Source organism: Schistocerca nitens, chromosome 8 (assembly GCF_023898315.1).
Source record: "Schistocerca nitens isolate TAMUIC-IGC-003100 chromosome 8, iqSchNite1.1, whole genome shotgun sequence".
Classification (NCBI taxonomy): domain Eukaryota; kingdom Metazoa; phylum Arthropoda; class Insecta; order Orthoptera; family Acrididae; genus Schistocerca; species Schistocerca nitens.
The window spans coordinates 99,838,856-99,862,194 of NC_064621.1; positions in this window are offsets into that span (position 1 = coordinate 99,838,856).

A 23,339-nucleotide genomic window follows, 5' to 3' on the forward strand; every position below is an offset into this window, starting at 1 on the left:
AGTTAGTATGTTGAATAATTATCGCACAACCTCGTGCATGGGTTAAACCTCTGTCCAGAATAGTGCATGCGCAGAATCGTAATGAGAATCTCACTGAGATATTTTTATGGTATGGATACAAAGGAGATGATAGTATCATTGTCTCCCACCCCCGTTTTCTGTGTTTCTTCTTGCTGTAGTTAAATTGTGCTCTGTTACATTCTCATGTAATTCTTACTTAAGTATTTCTAGTCAGGCGCCAGTTATGTGAAGTTAGGATGTGCAACCAAATATTTAGTTACAATAAATAATCTACGTGAAAGATAAATTCTGTGGTGTTGATTCTACCCACTTACTCCGATTTCCAATCCTGAATTAATCAAGTTGCTTCATGCACGATAAGGAGCGCTATTTATCTGGCTACTTAAAGAAATTAGCATACTTGTAATTAAATTATTGATGTAATTAAACTAATAATTTTCCAGCTCCGTTTTTTTCCTAAATGGTTAGGAAGGGCGTGGGCTGGTGGCGACCCTGAATTTCTGAATTTTTATCATTAATTGTGTGAGAGAAGCAGCTAGAAATACGAGATAACGTATATGGCTCGATGAGCAACGTCGTAAACATAGTAATACGTTACACGGTTTTTGGTTTAAATGCAAGAGCGAGTGAGCGTATTTTAGGTGTACGATAGGGATTTGTCGGAATTGCTGTACCCGGTGACCAATGAACAGTTAGGTCGCGCGGTTTGAGGTGCCATGTCACGGATTGCGCGGCCCCTCCCGCCGGAGGTTCGAGTCCTCCCTCGGGCATGGGTGTGTGTGTTGTTCTTAGCATAAGTTAGTATAAGTAGTGTGTAAGTCTAGGGACCGATGACCTCAGCAGCTTGGTCCCTAAGGAACACACACACATTAGAGCATTTGTATCAGGAATTATTTTAGATCATAAAAATATTTGTGACTATTTTCTGCCGGACAAGCTTATATGTGAGCTAATAAACAAAGATTAGTTATTAGTACAAAGGGAGAATGAGTCCTTTCCCATTGTGTCACTGAAATTTTGACCAGTGTCAAAGGATGCGGATAAAGGTATATGAAATATTGATTATTCACAGTGTAATAGAAGGACTAAAACCCTGGGTATCAGTACAGGTTGATATTTTTACCGCGCCCTTAGTATTAGAGAATTAGAGAAGTTGAGTTTGTAAATCGAAAATATTAGGTTGTTTTGCGTTAGCAGAAGAGCCAACACCGTGTTACGAGTGGAGGCCGAAATGCGCGCGTTTTAGCTCACGCAGGCTGGCGTGAGGAGGGAAGGACTATACTGACGTGAGGTCTGGAACATGACAAGGAATTAGAATTCTGAAAGTGGACGTAATTAGTTTATACTTAACTTTAATCCATTAACGATGAACGTCGCTCTTGACGGTACATGATTCACAATGTTGTTGTTGTGGTCTTCAGTCCTGAGACTGGTTTGATGCAGCTCTCCATGCTACTCTATCCTGTGCAAGCTTCTTCATCTCCCAGTACCTACTGCAACCTACATCCTTCCGAATCTGCTTAGTGTATTCCTCTCTTGGTCTCCCTCTACGATTTTTACCCTCCACGCTGCCCTCCAATGCTAAATTTGTGATTCCTTGATGCCTCAAAACATGTCCTTCCAACCGATCCCTTCTTCTAGTCAAGTTGTGCCACAAACTTCTCTTCTCCCCAATCCTATTCAATACCTCCTCATTAGTTACGTGATCTACCCACCTTATCTTCAGCATTCTTCTGTAGCACCACATTTCGAAAGCTTCTATTCTCTTCTTGTCCAAACTAGTTATCGTCCATGTTACACAATATTATCTGTTAATCCATTAACGATGAACGTCGCTCTTGACGGTACATGATTCACAATATTATCTGTTCAGAATACATTCTTGTAGTAATTATAGTAACTGAATATGGCACCTTGCTAGATCGTAGCAAACGACGTAGCTGAAGGCTATGCTAAACTGTCGTCTCTGTAAATGAGAGCGTCTGTAGACAGTGAACCATCGCTAGCAAAGTCGGCTGTACAACTGGGGCGAGTGCTAGGGAGTCTCTCTAGACTAGACCTGCCGTGTGGCGGCTCTCGGTCTGCAATCACTGATAGTGGCGACACGCGGGTCCGACGTATACTAACGGACCGCGGCCGATTTAAAGGCTACCACCTAGCAAGTGTGGTGTCTGGCGGTGACACCACAGGTTGTTTGACGTGAGGCGAAATTGCGAGGGTTCGGAACCTGTGATAGAAGGCAGGAATGCCCAAATGGAGAAGTGGGAGATGGAGACCGTAACATGTTACCATGTGGTAATACTGGCCATTTCCCTAGGCAGTGTAAAGAAGAAAGGGAAATTCACGTAAGAAGTGGAGGCAGGGGGCGGGAAGCGTGAAGAGAATCGCTATTCCGTAGTGCAAAGGTGTGACAGTGACTACCCGCGACTGCCTACCCTTTGTTTGTACACAAATCATTGAGGAACTAATAAATTCTGGAAGTGCTGTATCAATTATGGTACAACCTGTTTACTGACTCATTCGTCGTGTCTTCAATTGATGGGGAGTTTGCATTGTTCAAGAATTCATTTGGTGGATTTGGCTTTTAGTGACTGATGTTTTAACCACTCCAGCGATCCTGGGGTGTGATTTTATATAGAAGGTAGGATTGGTGTTGGATTTGGTAGGTCTTAAGTAAGCTTTTAAGTTCTGCCCACGTTAGAGTATTTCCTTTTGTCAACATGTAGCGTAAGGTAGGATGGGGAGTATCCTGGATGCGGTGGCTGAGAAACCTGAGATTTCATTGAAACATTTGTCATAATCTCAAGCGGAAGTCCTGCAGCAGGTCACCGAAGGTTTCCTGGATGTGTTGACGACCAAATTACGCTTAACCAAGGAAAGTGACTGACAGACACAACTCACTGATCGAGGACCAGCGAGGCAGGTCCCCTGTAGGCTATAGCCGCCCAGAATGAAGGAGTTATGCCAAATCATTAATAAATTACTGCTGGATCAAGCGCTAATCCGACCGTCAACCTCTTCCTATTCATCACCTACGCTTTTTGTGCCTAAGCCTGAGACTGGCGGTTTCCGGCTGGTAGGCAGTTACGGGGTTTTTTTAAAAAAATATTCTTTTATCAGTGTCCCTGCCAGTTTTGCACACGTGTTTTCCATGATTGGAGGGAGGGGGCCAATATTTTACCGTCCTGTACCTCAACCAAGCGTATAACCAGATTCCACTGGCTCAGGAGTCCAAAGCAGCGGCTGCATTCTGTAATGATTGGAATCTTTATGAGTTGAGTCGTATGCCATTTGGGTTTTCGGCAGGGGCCACCATATTATCGCAGTTGTGAGACAAGATTTTTGGATCTATAAGTTTTTGTATCACTATTTAGATAATGTGATCATTACTAATAAAATCTTTGAGGACCATGTGGCGTATGCTAGAGAGGTCTTGCAGCGATTAAGAGAAGTAGGGTTGACTGTGCGACTATGTAAAGCTAATTTCGCTCACTGTGAAATTAATTTTTAAGACAAACTGTGTCTCGGCAAGGAGTGTAAGTATGTCAGTCTTGCACTACCGCTATCCCAAAGTTTCTGGCGTCCTAGAGTACTCAGGGGATGAAGACGACTTCTTTGGAATAGTGAATTTGTCTTGCAAATTCATACCAAGTTTTGCACAGATGGTTGCTCCACTAAACCAGTTACGCAAGAAAAACTGCAAATTTGAGTGCTAGCCAGTGCTGCAGTACTGGCAGTCCTTGTCTTTTCTAACCGTTTCATATCACAAACCAGTGACTCTATTGTGGGGGAGAGGGAGGCGGGGGGTCATCAGGGTGTCGTTCCAAATGGATGGGCAGGAGAGACCGCTGACTGCAAGTGTGTCATGTGCCTTATCACCTCTTCAAAGAAAATATTCAGCATATGAGCCAGACTTTCCCCTCGAAAAATGGTAGTTTTACTTAGAGCACAATCAATTTAGACAGAAAACTGACAATAAAGCCCTTAGACAGGTTCTAGGTAGGCCTTCCAGCACATGTCGGATAGCTAAGGTGAGCCATAAGGATCTCTAAATTTCAGTTTGATGTTCAATATGTAAGGGTTACGGCAAATGTAGCCTAGAAACAGGAGAATGTGGAAGACTGGAAGACTGAGGCTGGCGTGTCCAACTCTAGTGAAGGCATCAGGTAAGACAGTAATGAGTAGGATGAAGATACTAAATTGACAGGGTAATCAGGGCGTTTTGGTGATTTAAGTATCTACCATAATTAGTATTCTTCTATCTACGATATTAAGCATACACTAGAAACGAAACAATAACACAGGCTTCCTAAACTTTTGATGCCAGCGGTTTTTAAATATTATCGCAAAGCCATCACGGTGGACATTCAGTAATTTTTAAGCCAGGATGAAGATGAAAGACTACTTTACTCAAAAAATCCTGGACCGGGACATTGAAAGGTTAGTCAGCAACTAAATCAACGGAACAACTCCTTTACTGATTATCTGGGTCCCTTACATAGTTCCAGCGAAGGAAATAAATACATTTTGATTGTCATAGAAGCTTACTCGTGCTTTGTCTGGTTAGCAACAAACAGAGAAATGACGGCAGCACTAACTCCACTTACTTCCACATCTAACTCGTGAATCACACTTTCACACAAACTCTTTTTTATGGTTCTTATATCTGCACCCCGATAACCTGGACTATAAACACTGCCATTCAATATCTGTAACCTCTCTGTAAACTAGTCAGTGCTGCCTCGCACCTTACTACATTCACCTTATGCACACAGTGTAAATGGTTCTCCAGAATTTTCCGTTCTGATTGGAATGAGTGGCAGACAAAATATCATTATTAGGGACAGTCAGAATATTCCAGAATGAGATTTTCACTCTGCAGTGGAGTGTGCGCTGATATGAAACTTCCTGGCAGATTAAAACTGTGTGCCCGACCGAGACTCGAACTCGGGACCTTTGCCTTTCGCGGGCAAGTGCTCTACCAACTGAGCTACCGTAGCACGACTCACGGCCGGTACTCACAGCTTTACTTCTGCCAGTACCTCGTCTCCTACCTTCCAAACTTTACAGAAGCTCTCCTGCGAACCTTGCAGAACTAGCACTCCTGAAAGAAAGGATATTGCGGAGACATGGCTAAGCCACAGCCTGGGGGATGTTTCCAGAATGAGATTTTCACTCTGCAGCGGAGTGTGCGCTGATATGAAACTTCCTGGCAGATTAAAACTGTGTGCCCGACCGAGACTCGAACTCGGGACCTTCCGTTCTGGAAACATCCCCCAGGCTGTGGCTAAGCCATGTCTCCGCAATGTCCTTTCTTTCAGGAGTGCTAGTTCTGCCAGGTTCGCAGGAGAGCTTCTGTAAAGTTTGGAAGGTAGGAGACGAGGTACTGGCAGAAGTAAAGCTGTGAGTACCGGCCGTGAGTCGTGCTACGGTAGCTCAGTTGGTAGAGCACTTGCCCGCGAAAGGCAAAGGTCCCGAGTTCGAGTCTCGGTCGGGCACACAGTTTTAATCTGCCAGGAAGTTTCATATCAGCGCACACTCCACTGCATAGTGAAAATCTCATTCTGGTAACATCCCCCAGGCTGTGGCTAAGCCATGTCTCCGCAATATCCTTTCTTTCAGGAGTGCTAGTTCTGGAAGGTTCGCAGGAGAGCTTCTGTAAAGTTTGGAAGGTAGGAGACGAGGTACTGGCAGAAGTAAAGCTGTGAGTACCGGCCGTGAGTCGTGCTACGGTAGCTCAGTTGGTAGAGCACTTGCCCGCGAAAGGCAAAGGTCCCGAGTTCGAGTCTCGGTCGGGCACACAGTTTTAATCTGCCAGGAAGTTTCAGTCAGAATATTTTCCACAGTGAGCAAGTGGTGGTGTTTCACTCCGTTATACCTTCCATTCGCCTAATTTTTCTTCATACGCGCTCGCTTCGTCGCTGCCGTATGACCGGTTAAATTCTGCACTTCATCTATTACATAATAGTGTCTGCACACTGTCTCTCCTCAAGATGTTCTGCGATTGCCTCTCTCCGCAATTTCTATCCCTTTAGAGTCAGAACCTATTACGTATTACCCTCATAACACAGGCTTCTTGTTAGTGTAGGCTATAGATGCGTTGGCAACGGTGCTGTTTGTGTGCGCCGGCCGGAGTGGCCATGCGGTTCTAGGCGCTACAGTCTGGAGCCGAGCGACTGCTTCGGTCGCAGGTTCGAATCCTGCCTCGAGCATGGATGTGTGTGATGTCCTTAGGTTAGTTAGGTTTAAGGGTATATGGAACGCCCTATGCTTACAATGTTAAATTGAGCTAAAAGTTAGGAACATTTTCTCATTTGTTAATTTACCGATACTCTTGATTTTTTCACAGAACGCAGAGATATGTTCTGCTTTTATGCTGAATTATTAATTTTGAAAAAATAATGTACAGTTTTTCAGATATTTTATTTTTTGTAAATGTTAAAAAAGTTATACATTTTAACAAGTATTTTAAAATTTACATCCATTAATACAAAATAATTCCACATATCTTTTAATTCAGATATATTAGAAGGTCTTAAGGCACAACTACAGAAAATTTCATCTTTCTACTATAAATAGGCCCTGAGAAAATGTACCTTGTACACAAAAAAAACTAAAGTTATGGGAAATTAGCTTCAAAGTTTTTACTTCAGTACAAGCCTGCTCCATAGCTTGTATCATCAGAATCGTCCTACAGCTTCCTCTTGATGGCTCTGCTATGCTGTCTAGCCATCTTTGAATATACTTTTATGGCATTATCTGAAGACCTGAACCATTCCTTGTCCAAACAAAGCATAGCTGCGGCAGTTCGTAGTCCTACACAGAGCCCCAACTTCTGCAGAACTTTGCACTTTGTCATATTGCCCACATTGAATGATGAAACAGCATCATAAACGCCAAAGTGAAGCGTGTTTATACCCACAAACACAGTTTTAGGTAGTCTATTCCATATCACATGGTTCACAAACTCATTTGGATTTTGAGTCCGGCCATGAAGACATTTCTTTAGTAGACTAATATCTGCGAGGTCTCGGAATATTGGTTTTATTTAATCCATTATGGCAGGTGGCAGGTGATGAGGGTGATTGTATTGTTTCTTAGTTACCTTGCCTCTGTTGTACTTGCACCAACTACCGTCTCCTTTTGGACATAGCCCATGTTGGGGATTCTCATTGTTTGAAGCTGTATGAAAAAACAGAGCCCAGACTGCTCTTCTCATTAATTCTGCATCTGCTGTCTTATTGCTAGACCATAGCACTTCTGAATATGATCTATTGTAGCATCTGTCAGTCTATTTTTCCCATCTAAAGTTTTTCCATTGCTCAATTTCTTGCCTTTCATGCTAGCCATGAGCTGTCGAAGTCTTGATTCCATCCTTTTCTGAACATGGCCAACACACTCCAGTTTGGAAATTTTCACATCGTTACCATAGGGTCTCAGTTCCTCGATTTCTTTGAAAGCCTTTGAGTCACCATCTCCAAGATAATTTATGTATGTAACGTTGTACCATTTTACTGAGCGTTGATAAATACTTCTTACACCAGCAACTTCCATACCACCACTTGACCCATAGTAATTTGCCATGCACTCCTCTTCATGTTTATTTTTCATTTTCTCCTTGCATCTGCAATGCTTGGAAAGAATTTCCACATCAACTACCTTACCAGTGTCCACACTTGTAGCTGTTACTACACCATTCACAGATGTGTGGCCTCTCTTCTGCCAGCTTCCATCAAAAGCTATGGACAAGTCTCTGCTATTATTATTTTCAACAACTGCTTCCTCAACAGCATCTTTCATGTTTTCCTGTGCTACATCTTCTACAGCAGAGCATATTGCAATTATGTGTTTGTTAAATTTAGAAGGTGGAGGAGGGAGGTTCACACCACACAACATGGCACCTGCAGCCCTGCCCTTTCCTATACACCGTAATCCATAAACCAGTCTAATGTTTATATCGCATAGTTTACCTGTATCTGCAGTAACATGTGAGGAATTGAAGAAAGTAACACTGTGTTTGCAATAACTGCACATCAACTCTAATTCACAAGCAAGTCCTACATGTAAGTTTGTTTTCAATGAAACACCACATTTTCCACATTGTTTGCAGCACACATTGTTCTCCAAAACGTCTGTTAATAAAGAGACGTTAATTACCTCATATTTTGTAGTCCCAGCATTTAGTTTCTTGTATTCTTCTTCAATTCCAGCTGGTTTTCTTCTTGAAGCACTTTCCGGTGTAGTGGCAGCAGCATCACTCAATGTATCACTACCAGTGTTGAGGTTAGTCGCTACTGGGACATCAGATACTGATGAAGGTGAATCAGACGAATTTTTAGTACACTTTACTTTCTTGCGCCAATGTACACGCTTTCTAAATACCTTCAGACTAGGTCTTGGCAGGTTGAAGGAAAGAAAACTCAATGACTTCTCCACATACAACTTTCACAACAATGACATGGATGTACTCACAAAGGAAACAATACAAATGGTGCAGAATCTATTGTCAACTGTCTAGCAGTGTAGCCAACAGAAAAGCTAACTCTCTTGTGCTCAATTATATCTCTGGCAAGGCTGTCTATATCAGGTATATTTCGCATCTCATATACAAGATGTGGAACATCGTGTGTCGAAATTATTTTAAAAAATTATTTAAAATAGATCTATTCACGTCATCCAAATATTTTATACATGGTATTAAACGGGAGAGTCTAAATTTTTCGAAAATGCATTTACCCAAAAATCGATTTTTTCACCGAAAAACTCATTCCGCATACCCTTAATTAGTTCTAAGTTCTAGGCGACTGATGACCTCAGAACTTAAGTCGCATAGTGCTCAGAGCCATTTTTTTGTTTGTGTGCTACGAATCACAACAGCTTCAGACCGCATATCCTACTTTACTGTATCCTTCTCTCTCTCCTATTCTACAGCTGTTTCAGTACTTCCAATCTCTGCGTACAGGATCGTAACTTGTTTGCCGTTGTTGCATAGCCATTGCACTCAATATTCTCCGAGTCTGTCTGTTCCTTACATTCTTTATTTTGTGTCTTAAAACTCTAGTCGATGCTTCGCGAAATGTTTGCCATCCTATCTAGCCTGCATATTAACTTCGTTATCCCACTTTTGCGTCCACTCGTTATGCCTTTTTATTTTCATCCGAAACCTCCGGTCATAATTTTTCTCTGACTTCCGCAACTGTTCATTTGACTTCCGAAACTGCTCGTTAATATTTTTCTTGTCTGTCCTAAACTGCTCGTTGGTTTTCAAGCACCGCTCGTCATCCTTTCTGTCCCTTGCATCCATTCGAATCAAAATCATCTGAAAGAAATTGGCTTCAGAGGCAGAGTTGCACTTGGAGCTGATTGTTAAACCAGTACCGACTGATGTGGCGCAGTGGTTAGCACACTGGACTCGTATTCGATAGGACGATGGTTCAAACCTGCGTCCAACCATCCTGATTTAGATTTTCCGTGACTTACCGGTACCTACATCGCTTCAGGCAAATGCCGAGATGGTTCCTTTGAAAGGGCACGGCTGACGTATTTGCCCGTTGTTGTTGTTCTGGTCTACAGTCCTGAGACTGGTTTGATGCAGCTCTCCATGCTACCCTACCCTGTGCAAGCTTCTTCATATCCCCGTACCTACTGCAACCTACATCCTTCTGAATCTGTTTAGTGTATTCATCTCTTGGTCTCCCTCTACGATTTTTACCCTCCACGCTGTCCTCCAATACTAAATTGGTGATCCCTTGATGCCTCAGAACATGTCCTACCAACCGATCCCTTCTTCTAGTCAAGTTGTGCCACAAACTCCTCTTCTCCCCAATTCTATTCAATATCTCCTCATTAGTTATATGATCTACCCATCTAATCTTCACCATTCTTCTGTAGCACCACATTTCGAAAGCTTCTATTCTCTTTTTGTCCAAACTATTTATCGTCCATGTTTCACTTCCATACATGGCAACACTCCATACAAATACTTTCAGAAACGACTTCCTGACACTTAAATCTATACTCGATGTTAACAAATTTCTCTTCTTCAGAAACGTTTTCCTTGCTATTGCCAGTCTACATTTTATATCCTCTCTACTTCGACCATCATCAGTTATTATGCTCCCCAAATAGGAAAATTCATCGACTACTTTAAGTGTCTCATTCCCTAATCTGATTCCCTCAGTATCACCTGATTTAATTCGGCTACATTCCATTATCCTCGTTTTGCTTGTGTTGATGTTCATCTTGTATCCTCCTTTCAAGACACTGTCCATTCCGTTCAACTGCTCTTCTAGGTCCTTTGCTGTCTTTGACAGAATTACAATGTCATCGGTGAACCTCAAAGTTTTTATTTCTTCTCCGGGGATTTTAATTCCTACTCCGAATTTTTCTTTTGTTTCCTTTACTGCTTGCTCAATATACAGATTGAATAGTTGGTTGGTTGGTTGGTTGCTTGGGGAAGGAGACCAGACAGCGTGGTCATCGGTCTCATCGGATTAGGGAAGGATGGGGAAGGAAGTCGGCCGTGCCCTTTCAGAGGAACCATCCCGGCATTTGCCTGGAGTGATTTAGGGAAATCGCACAGATTGAATAACATCGGGGATAGGCTACAACCCTGTCTCACTCCCTTCCCAACCACTGCTTCACTTCCATGCCCCTTGACTCTTATAACTGCCATCTGGGTTCTGTACAAATTGTAAATAGCCTTTCGCTCCCTGTATTTTACCCCTGCCACCTTCAGAATTTGAAAGAGAGTACTCCAGTCAGCATTTTCCAATATTTCTACAGAATCCAAACTGTTCTTCCCCGAGATCGGCTTCTACCAGTTTTTCCATTCGTCTGTAAAGAATTCACGTTAGTATTTTGCAGCCGTGACTTACTAAGCTGATAGTTCGGTAATTTTCACATCTGTCAACCCCTGCTTTCTTTGGCATTGGAATTATTATATTCTTCTTGATGTCTGAGGGTATTTCACCTTTCTCACACATATTGATCACCAGATGGTAGAGTTTTGTCAGGACTGGCTCTCCCAAGGCCGTCAGTAGTTCTAATGGAATGTTGTCTACTCCCGGGGCTTGTTTCATCTTAGGTCGTTCAGTGCTCTGTGAAACTCTTCACCCTGTATCACAACTCCCATTTCATCTACATCCTCTTCCATTTCCATAACACTGTCCTCAAGTACATCGCCCTTGTATAGACCCTCTATATACTCCTTCCACCTTTCTGCTTTCCCTTCTTTGCTTAGAACTGGGTTTCCATCTGAGATCTTGATATTCATACAAGTGGTTCTCTTTTCACCAAAGGTCTCTTTAATTTCCCTGTAGGCAGTATCTCTCTTACCCCTAGTGAGATAAGTCTCTATATCTTTACATTTGTCCTCTAGCCATCCCTGCTTAGCCATTTTACATTTCCTGTCGGTCTCATTTCTGAGACGTTTGTATTCCTTTTTGCTTGCTTCATTTACTGCATTTTTATATTTTCTCCTTTCATCAATTAAATTCAATATTTCTTCTGTTGCCGAAGGATTTCTACTAGCCCTCGTCCTTTTACCTACTTGATCCTCTGCTGCCTTCACTATTTCATCTCTCAAAGCTACCCATTCTCCTTCTACTGCATTTCTTTCCCCCATTCTTGTCAGTCGTCCCCTAATGTTCTTTCTGAAATTCTCTACAACCTCTGGTTCTTTCAGTTTATCCAGGTCCCATCTCCTTAAATACCCACCTTTTTGCAGTTTCTTCAGTTTTAATCTACAGTTCACAACCAATAGATTGTGGTCAGAGTCCACATCTGCCCCTGGAAATGTCTTACAATTTAAAACCTGGTTCCTAAATCTCTGTCTTACCATTATATGATCTATCTGATACCTTCTAGTACTTGCCCATCCTTCCCTAATCCGATGTGACCGATGACCTCGCTGTTTGATCCCCTCCTCCACATCAACCAACCAGCCAACCTCAAACCACTTGTCGTGCGTCAAATGCTCGTGCACAACTTCGGATATTCCACATATTTCCGGAAGAGACTCATCACAGGCGTCATTCATATTCACACCAGACTCAGGGCTGCCATCACCGTTTCCTAATCCTAGTATATTAATTCCTTCCATTATCGAGTGTGGTGAAAATGTCGCTGTCTTTCTCTAGTATCATCCAGCAAATCTATCTCTGATTGCGTCTCCTTATCGCTGTTTACCTATTCAGGTTTCTGAATTAGGCGTGCTTTGTTCTCCTAAGCTCATCCTCGTTGAACTATTTTCTGTGGACCCAGTAACTATGGACAGTGCTTAATACAGCCTTGACTCGCACACTACAATACTCACAAAACAGTCAGATATGCAACTATAAAACAAATAATATACAAATAAATTTAAAAAAAAAAACCTCCAGAACAGAACAACTCAGACAGCTTATACAAACACACCAGTGCTAAAAAAGGAACACATTCGTTAGTTAATGGCACAAGAACTAGATTTTAATCTTCCTAATGTTTCTAAGTATCCTACTTAAGAATAAAAAATCCACGGTGATCGGAATCCTAGACAAGGGTAGTCAACTATACTATTGGTCTGTCGGTTGTGATTTAAATTCCCCAGGGTCGCGTGAATTAATTGAATTGTGCTAACGGATAAAATTTATTTAAAAAATGGCCCTAATGAAACATGAGAGTTTGACTGACAATCTGACTTAACGATGGAATTTCCAGAAAGCTGATTGGATGAAGTTTTCAACGGAACTGGATAAGACCATTCGATGGATACCTCCATCACATAACAACTATCAACGCTTCATTTGTGCAGTAACAGCAACAGCTAAAAAGCGTATGCTAAGAGGATAACGAAAAGAATATGTTCCAGGATGGAATGACGAAAGTGAAACACTGTACTAACACTTCCAGCAAATTGGTGACCCAGAGATAGCTACGGAACTATCGTCCAGGTTGGACATGTCTCGGAGGCAGAAATGGGCAGAAACAGTCGAAAATATGGACTTCATCCACTCGAGCAGGAAAGCATGAAGTCTTCTGAGAAAACTGGGAGGAAGTGCACCAGCATGCAGAAAAAATTCCGAAGTACCACCAGACCAAATTGCTTCCCACATCATTACTACCTCAAGAGTACCTCCTGACAAGAAACATACAAGACATATCAGACGACAGCTTCGTGACCTGAAAAAGAATGGCATCCCCCTCATCTGAGTACACCCATCCCTTCACAGTTTCAGACATTGACTCTGGACTGAAGGACCTCAAACCTCTTAAGGTGCGTGGATTTGATGGTATCCATCCAGAATTCTTGATCCATATGGGAGGAAAAGCTAAGAAATGGCTGGCAGAACTCTTCACTGACATCTTGCTGACTGGTCAACTTCCATTGGAGTTTAAAAAGGCGAAGATAACATCTGTTCTGAAACCTGGCAAACCCAGCAACAAGGTAGAAAGCTATTGCCCCATTGTCCCACTCAGCTGCTGCTACAAGCTTTTTGAAAGGCTAATATATAACAGAATAAGTAGCACTATCCTAGAGAACGTTCCAGTTGATCAGGCAGGCTTCAGACCAGGGCGTAGCTGCTGTGACCAAGTATTGTCTCTCACATCCTTCATAGAGTCAGAATACCAAATGAAGCAGAAAACATCTGTGGCATTTGTTGATCTAACTGCCGCCTTCAACACTGTGTGGAGGGAAGGCCTTATCTACAAATTTCTCCACATCATATCCTGCAGAACAATGGCTCAACTGATTAACAGCATGCTAAGTGATCGGAAGTTCCAGGTAATCACTGGAAGCAACATAAGTAAGGAGAGGAAGCTGAACAACGGATTGCCTCAATGATCAGTTCTCTCACCCTTACTGTTCAACCTATATCTATCTGATCTACCTGACACTTCGTCCAGAAAATACTGCTATGCCGATGACCTCGCTCTAGCCGTAAAACACCAGGAAATGAAGACAATAGAAGAGATTCTAGCCAATGACCTGTCTGCATTAGATAATTACTTCAAAATCTGGAGACTCCAACCCAGTGTGAGTAAAACAGAAGTGTGTTGCTTCCATCTAAATAACCGGTTGGCGAACGTAAAAGTGGAAGTAAGTTTCAGAGGCAGAATTCTTCGTCATAATTGTAACCCAAAATATCTTGGTGTCATCCTGGAGCGTACACTATGCTTCAAACAGCACCTTCTTAACTTAGCTCAAAAGTTGAGGACTCGAAACAATATGCTCCATAAGCTATGCGGAACTACATGGGGATCTTCAGCAACCACCCTGCGATCTTCAGCTCTGGGCTTGGTGTACTCAAATGCTGAGTATTCTGCACCTGTCTGGACGAACAGTTATCATACAAGGCTTGTTGATACCCAGCTGAATATGACAATGCCATAATATCTGGCGCAATCAGATCTACTCCAGTTTATTGGCTTCCACTGTTAACCAGTATAATGCCTCCTGATCTACGCAGATGTACTGCCTTTATCAGAGAATTCCACAAGATCTCCAGGAATTCTAACCTACCCGCGCAAAGCAACCTGCCACTTTTAAATCGTAAGAGACTGAAATCACGCCATCCAACTCTGTGCGATGCTGCTGACATGTTTGCTAAGGATTTCAAACCCCTTGAAGAATGGAAAGGTCGGTGGGAAGCAGTGACAGATGTGCACCTGCATAACATCTTCTCAGGTGCTTAACTTCCAAATGGATTCGACCTACCACGCAAGACCTGGACTACTCTCGACAGAATCCGTACTGGCCATGGCCGATGCAGGGATGGTCTCTTGAAGTGGAAGAAGCTGCCTGATCCAACCTGTGACTGCGGGGCTCCATACCAAACTGTTCACCATATTGTCAGTGAATGCAGGATTCGAGCCTATCACGGCGCCAAAGGGGACTTCCTGCTAGCAACTCCAGATACAGTGCACTGGATTGAAGGACTGGATATTCAGTTTTAATGACAAACTTAAGTTTCTTGTGTGCCAATATGTACATATGTATATGTAATTTAATTTCATGGTATGTCTGTATTAGCCATACGCTAAATAAATAAGTGGTAAGGAGGTCATCTACACACATCAAAAAAAGTTTTCCATCGCCCCAGTTCCCAGAACTCCTGAAGGTAGACCTTGACTGTGGATACAGTACCTTTGACTGTTCAGACATGTCACTAAACCCGCCCAAAGATGTAAACAAACAATGCATGAGCAGCGGCTATTGGACTGAGGGCGTCCGACAGCCGATCAGTTCTAGTCATTCCACCAGGAAGGAGGTACACAGCTTGTGTTGTCTGTAGTTGAATAACGCGGTTCGACCGCGCCCACATTGTTGCTTTGTGCCAGGAAGGGCTCTCAACAAGGGAAGTGTCCAGGCATCTCGGAGTGAACCAAAGCGACGCTGTTCGGGCATGGAGGAGACACAGAGAGACAGGAATTGTCAATGACACGCCTCGCTCAGACCGCCAAAGGGTCTGCAGTGGATGACAGCAACCTACGGATTATGGCTCGGAGGAAACCTGACAGCAACGCCACCATGTTGAATAATTCTTTTCATTCAGCCACAAGACGTCGTGTTACGACTCAAACTGTGCGCAATAGACTGCGTGATGCGCTACTTCACTCCCGACGTCCATGGCGAGCTCTATCTTTGCAACCACGACACCATGCTGTGTGGTACAGATGGGCCCAACAACATGCCGAATGGACCGCTCAGGACTGGCATCACGTTCTCTTCACCGATGAGTGTCGCATATGCCTTCAACCAGGCTTTAGACACACTGTCCAGCGAGTGCAGCAAGGTGGAGGTTCCCTGCTGTTGTGGGGTGGCATTATGTGGGGACGATGGTCATGGAAGGCGCCGTAACAGTTGTACGATACGTGAATGCCATCCTCCGACCGATAGTGCAACCACATTGGCAGCATATTGGCGAGACATTCGTCTCCATGGGCGACAATTCGCGCCCCCATCGTGCACATCTTGTGAATGACTTCCTTCAGGATAACGACATCGCTCGACTAGAGTGGCCAGCATGTTCTCCATACATGAACCCTATCGAACATGCCTGGGATAGACAGCAAAGGGCTGTTTGTGGACGACGTGACCCACCAACCACTCTGAGGGATCTACGCCGAATCGCCATTGAGGAGTGGGACAATCTGGACCAAGAGTGCCTTGATGAACTTATGGACAGTATGCCACGTCGAATACAGGCACGCATCAATGCAAGAGGACGTGCTACTGGGTATTAGAGGTACCGGTGTGTACAGCAATCTGGACCACCACCTCTGAAGGTCTCGCTGTGGGCTGGTACAACATGCATGTGTGGTTTTCATGAGCAGTAAAAAGGGCAGAAGCGATTTTTATGTTGATCTCTATTCCATTTTTCTGTACAGGTTCCGGAACTCTAGGAACCAAGATGATGCAAAACTTTTTTATGTGAGTGATTACCAAATGAAACAGGATTCCAAATCAAATTAATTATAAACTGAAGTTAGAAAACACTGAGACGAATTTAATTATACGATATGGTTGAGGATCAGAAATCGTAAGCACACAGGTTAAATGATCGTTGAACATGAATACTATTAAAATCTTGGCAAGGACCGGAATAAAAAGAGGAATGCGCGAGGTTATCGCCTCACAAATCATCTTTACAAATGCAAACTCGCAGAACTTCCTCAGTGAGTGCGTGATTATGCTGAAAGGTCGGTTATCTAACGCATGCATACAACATCAGTAAGTAAGCTGGATGTGCCCTCAAACTCTCCTCGAAATAACAGGATCCGAAACTATTGCACAATCCTATCATCGGTCCTATCAGTAACTTCTGAGCCTCCTCACTCGCTTGCCTCGGCTTGAGTCCTCTTCCCAGACTCTTTGCATGGTGGAGCAGAAATCATTATCTACTTCTAAATGTTGCTGAGGAGAGGAAGCCAGCCTTCATTGGCTCTTGGCAGAGAAGTGGACATTAAGCGGCTGCTGGAGAAAAAGTGATCTCTTCGGCACCCGGACGAAAAGTAGTGTTCAGTTCGTGCTCCAGACTAACTCTCCCTTCCGTGCCTGTGTGTCTTTCGATGCACCAATCAGATAATTTTCCAAACCTCTGCTCAATGCTATGGCAGTAAATACATCAACAATTGCATTTTAACTGCTGGCGGTGTAATGAATAATCCATTAAATTTCGCGCGTGCAGTCGTGCAAATAGTCTTCCTCAACTTTTATTTCGGCCGTGTATTCTCCTGCCATGCTGAAGCCCGTTCTCCACGGGAAGTGTGAGCTTCCACGATTACCCATGACGCACCAGTTCTGCTGGCCTCTACTGCGCAGATGTGGCCACTTGCGCGAGATTCATAAGTACGATCGCTTTTGGACGGAATATGATGGATCCTGAATGAGATTTTCCTGCAGCGGAGTGTGCGCTGATGTGAAACTTTAATCTGCCAGGAAGTTTCATGATGGATCCTATTCTCACGCGTATCAAGATGCTTCGCACATGCGCAGACGACAGAATGGGGAGCATAACTGACAAACAGCGCGAAGCTCTTTGTGAATCGTACCTTCTGCTCAGCGAAACGTTGTAGTTTGTTCGTCTGATAAATAGTTCACAATTGAAACATCTGCTATTAACAGTCGTTGGGGTTTAAGCTATAAGGCGCTCGTGCGAGGAAATGAACGTAACTCAGCGATCCGGATCCATCTGGAACAACTCTTAAAAAATATGTTCTTGTTCACTTGTACATGCATTAACGACGTAATTAGAGGTGAGCCATAAAGGAAGAACTTGTCTTAATCGAGGAAATTAACAATGGCAACAGAAAAGCAACATTTTTGTTGGTTTGTCCACCATTCCCAGTCTTACGTGGTCGTTTATACACAGGTGACTTACTTTCGCATAAACTGTAGGAAAATAAATACTGCGCCACAGTGTCCATCTAAAATACAAATAAAACTAGTAATAATTATAAAAGGACTTAAAATATTTGATCGTCTCGAAAAGTAAAGTTAAGCATCGATTCACTTGGTGGAAGCAGGCAACAAACGCAGTAGATACAGAGAGCAGACGACCAGATAGGCAATGTACCGTGTAAACGCTTCTTTGTAGTTGGACCGTCGATCACGTGGAGCGCTGATGTAGACGACGCCTTTCTTGTTCGTGTCACAAGTCCCGTGTAAAACGGGCGTTAGGGTGAATCACAAAATCGACAATATAGTGCCTAGCCAGAGGTACACTTACACACGCGTCACCTGTGGTGAAAGCGTTCAGACATTCGATTCTCGTATCGTTGTATTATGAGGCGGTGAAGCCTAGACGACTACTCTGCAATTCAATTACACCACGAGCCGAATATATGCCTTAACAAATTTAAAAGCAACATCTCTATTTACTAAGGTATTGGTTAACCTAATTTCTGTGGCTTCTTTGAAAGCAGAATCCCAAAAGGAAGAGGTGGATGTTAAAATCTTTAAGTCACTGTAGTCCATCGAATGAACTGTATCTATACAATGCTCTGACACAGCTTACTGGTCTGGCTGTAGTAAGCATGTGTATCTTAAATGTTCAATACACCTCTCATGAACGCTGCGTATTGTCTCACCTATGTGTGACTTATTACAAGTTCCGAAAGGAATCTGGTACACACTCGCTTTAAGAAGCAATAAATCATCCCTCAGAGAACCGAGTGAGGCTGCAATCTTCATAGGAGGTCGGAAGATCACCTTAACACGATGTTTCTCGAGAATACGGCTTATCTTCGAGAAAACAGCACCCACATAAAGCAGAAGCGCTCCTCATCTGTACGTAATACTTTCTTCTTCCAAATCTCGTACTTGCGTTCCATGACTCACATTGAATGTTCTGCGAATTTGTTGAAGGGATTATCCATTCACTTTCAAAATGCTCGTGGGATGTATGAGCTCTTCTTGAAAATTATCATTATCGGACATACAGTGTGCCCTGTGCTCTAAGGTCTTAAGGACACTACAGTTTGTGAAGGATGATGGCAGCTGCTGGCATACACACATAGATTCCTATCCATTTGTTTACGGCGTGTAACGTGTCCTAACGTGCCATCAACATTGAAAAAAGGGAGGCAGCCATCTTATTTTATTTCCACAATAAATTTAATACCAGCGTGGACAGAACTCAAATTCTCAAGAAATCGATGTAATTCATCCTTCCCGTGAGGCCGTACTACAGACGTGTCATCCACGTACCTCCAGAAGACCATTGATTTTAAACTTGCTTAGTCCAGTCTCTTGTCCTCGAATTTTTCCACAAATAACTTAGTTACCAGAGAGGAGAGAGGGCTTCCCATAGCACTACATCAATTTGCTCATAAAATTCACCATTAAACTGAATATAAGATGACAGGAGTACTTGCTCAAGTAAGTCCGTGATGTTTTTGTCGAAATGTTGACCAATAAGAGACAAAGAATCCTTTAAAGGTACTTTGGAATACAGTGATACCACGTCAAAACTGACCAGCACATTCGTACTCTTTAGCCTGAAGTTGCTAAGTTTCTGAGTAAAATCCGTAGAATTGTGAATGTGGTGTCTATATTTTTCTACCAATGGTTTTAACAATGAAGCTAGATATTTGGCAGGAAGATACGTTGGTGAACCAATAGTGCTCGTTATTGGCCACATACACTGATGATCTAGACGCTCACCTTTAACCATATTGTGAACCCCAAGGAGAGATCTAACCAGGAATACAATAGGTTCATATTAGAACATACTGCCCTATGAAAGAAACAATCTGGATAAACTATATTGGTCAGTTTGAAGATGTAGATAACAACTTGTCCCACATGTCAACTAATTATAACCTAATGAATTATTGCTGCAAAGAGATGTGCATAATGAATGGGTAAACCATTTAGCGAGACTTCCTAGGGACGAGATTTCCTGGGATAAAAACATAAGACAGACCATTTAAATGTAGCTGAGAAAGCAACAGAAAAAAAGAGATGTTTTGACAAAAAGCTAAATAAAATGAATCAGTACTTGACCCAAATATTTCTACTAAGAAGCTACCCAAAATCTTCACATTTGAAGAGAAGGAATAAAAGATGGCAAATGCTTTACCCAGGGCCATTTGAAACTGCAGATGTGCCCACCCTGTAGGGTACTTGCTAATGCATCCCAGAACCATTGAAATATAATCCACCTTGCAGCAACAGGATCTGAAAAGATGTACTCAGCAGGAAGTGTAAAGCAGGAGTGCATACTAAGACATGGAAAATGTAGTTAGTGAATCCCAAAGGTAGAGTTGTGTAAATGAACATTAAATATTTTTAAGGATCTGTGATCGACTCATAGAAAATGTGAGCTGGCAGAAGTGAACATAGTTGCATTTACTATGTAGTTATCTAAGTGTATAATTAAGCAATTATTTCACAAAAATCGAAATTCAGAAATTCTGTCGATATTAAGTGCAATTTTTTTTTAGTAAACATCTTCTATAAACGAAATTTCAAAGGAATAATAACAGACATTTTTCTGGGAAAGTAATAGGAATTAGAGATTAATATGTGAATATGAACATAAGTGACACTCCAATTAATGGATCATATATATAAATATATATAACAAAGTTCACCTTTTTCCATGTAATAAGCTAGACACTAAAATTCAGGAGCAGCTGACTTTGAATGACTCTAATTCTAATAAACTACGTCAAGTTAGGATCACAATTTTGCTGTGGATTAAAATGGAATTCTAATTTCGTTTTCCTACTTAGCTTTACTGCTGAGCATTTTTCTTTCTGAGCTTGGTGCAAGTGGAAACAGTAGAAAATGCAAATTCTAAGAATAAACAGCAACCTATGTGCTGTGTATTTAGACACTGGCTGTTTGCATGCTAGACTACCTAATGGTTTATTTAAACCAGACCTAGAGCAGAGGTTCTTACAGATAATCTACAACCTGGGATTAAAGGAAATACTTATATTGGTAGAATAATTTAATTTGTAATAAGTTAAATTGAGATCATGTAAGATTTGGGAAAGCAGTCCAACAGAAAATTTAAAAGTCAGACAGATTTGTACATGCATATTAATAATAAAAACACTAAAATGTTACCCAGTCCACTTACACATATGTCAGCTGTTGCTATGCCATAGACCTGAGGGGAAAACTGTACTTGTGGACTCGTGTTGAGAAAAGGCAATTTGAACAACTTGAACCTCCAGACATACCACACTACACTGCCATGGAAATTATTTGTCTTGCACTTGTAGCTGGGACTGCAGTTACATGACTGAGCTTGGATAATAAATAAGCCTCACTGTAATAATCCATTTGTATTCTGTCCAGGTTTAAAAGTTTTGACTCCCCTGCACCCCTTGCCTTGAATGTGGAATAAAGAGTTTTTATTCATTAAAAAAATCTCATACATTTCTAGATGTGATTGCCTGTGATTCTGTAAAACTTATAGCATTATGTGGTTGATCAGAGTGATATAATACAAGGTGTCCCACTCAAACCTCCCTGATTTCAAAGACCCAGGAAAAAGAAACCACAGTAGATACAACAATGAAAAATACACCACACTGTAGATCATCTCAAAGAATTTATTTATCATCAACACGCCTCTGCATGTGAACCATTTGTAGTATGAACAATATCAAGTTTATATTCAATTTATTGCCAAGTTCCTTGTAACATTTCCTCTGTTATTGTTGCAATTGCATTAGTGATACGATGTCACTACGTAGGAATATCATCCACTTTGGTCGCATACACATGGTCCTTCACGAACCCCCACATGAAGAAATCAAGCAGCATAACGTCGGGCGAATGTAGTGGCCAGGCAATGGGTCCTCTGTGTCCGATCCAATGATTGGGAAATTCCCTATCCAGGAACTTGCGAACAGCCATTGACCAATGCGGTGGAGCTCCATCCTGTTGAAGGTATTTATTTTTTATTTATTTATTTATTTGCGTCCTGAATCTTTGTGGTACATATACCATACCTTAGATGTTGGACAAAATGATATTACATTAATATACTGTTACATTGGTGTATACATTACATTTATAAATTGTTACATTTTTATATTGCTATATTGTTACATTACATTTTTATATTGTTACAACCAACTTATTTTTCAAGATACTGTGTTACTGAGTAAAAACAGTTTTCCAAGAGATATGATGTTACAGATTTTTTAAAGCTATGGATTTTGTTTATGGCCTTTAGGTTACTTGGCAGCTTATTAAACAAATGTGAACCTGAGTGATATACACCTTTCTTGCACAGGGTGGTATAACAATGATGTCTGTGTATGTCACTATTTGTCCTTGTATGGTGTTCATGTACAGATTTATTTTGAATAAATACATTTCCATTTTTTAGCATGCTTTTTTTTAGGAACATTACTACTTCTAGTATAAAGATACATGGTAGGGGTAGAATCCCCAGTTCTTTAAAGACTGGTTTGCATGATTTTCGGCTGTTGGCATTTTTCATTACCCTCACAATCTTTTTTTGTTTCCGGAATGTGGTTATGCAATGAGGAGAATTTCCCCAGAATATGATGCCATATCTTAATAGGGAGTGTATGCAAGAATAATACACTGCTCTAACTGTTTCAGGACTTGTGTTGTTCCATATAATCCTCATCGCATAAGTCATTTTGGATAGTTTAGAATTTAATGAAGTGATGTGGGAATTCCATTTAAGATTGTCTTGTAAGTAGATGCCAAGAAATTTTGCTTCAGTGACACTGTTAATTCTTTGGTTTTCCATTGACATGTTTGGTTTTAATGGGTTTTTATTTTGTTGTGTATGGAAGTGTAAGACGACTGTTTTTTGAGGGTTTATCAGTAATTTATTCCTCATAAACCACTCTGAGACATTTTCACTTGTGACTTTAGCATTTAAACTTAGAGCCATTTCATTTTCGCCTTCAATTAATATGCTTGTGTCATCTGCAAATAGCACTGGTTCGGAGTGTTGAACGTGTAGGGGGAAGTCGTTTATGAAAATTAGGAAATTGAGCCTTGTGGTACACCGTGGGTTAATGTGGAAGGTTTTGATTGATAAGCTTGGAGTTCGTTTTTTCCCATATGTTTTACCTCTGTTATCTGAGAGCGATTTTCTAGGTAGGATTTCAGCCACTCGTGTGGCAGGCCTCTTACACCATACCACTCTAACTTTCTTAGGAGAATTTCATGGTCTATTAGATCAAATGCTTTTGTTAAATCCAGGAAAATCCCCAAAACATTTTTGTGATTATCCACTGAATTTAAAATACGATTTATGAGGCTAAAAGTGGCTGTTTCAGTACTGCACTGAGGCCTGAAGCCATGCTGACATCCTGAAATCATATTTTTT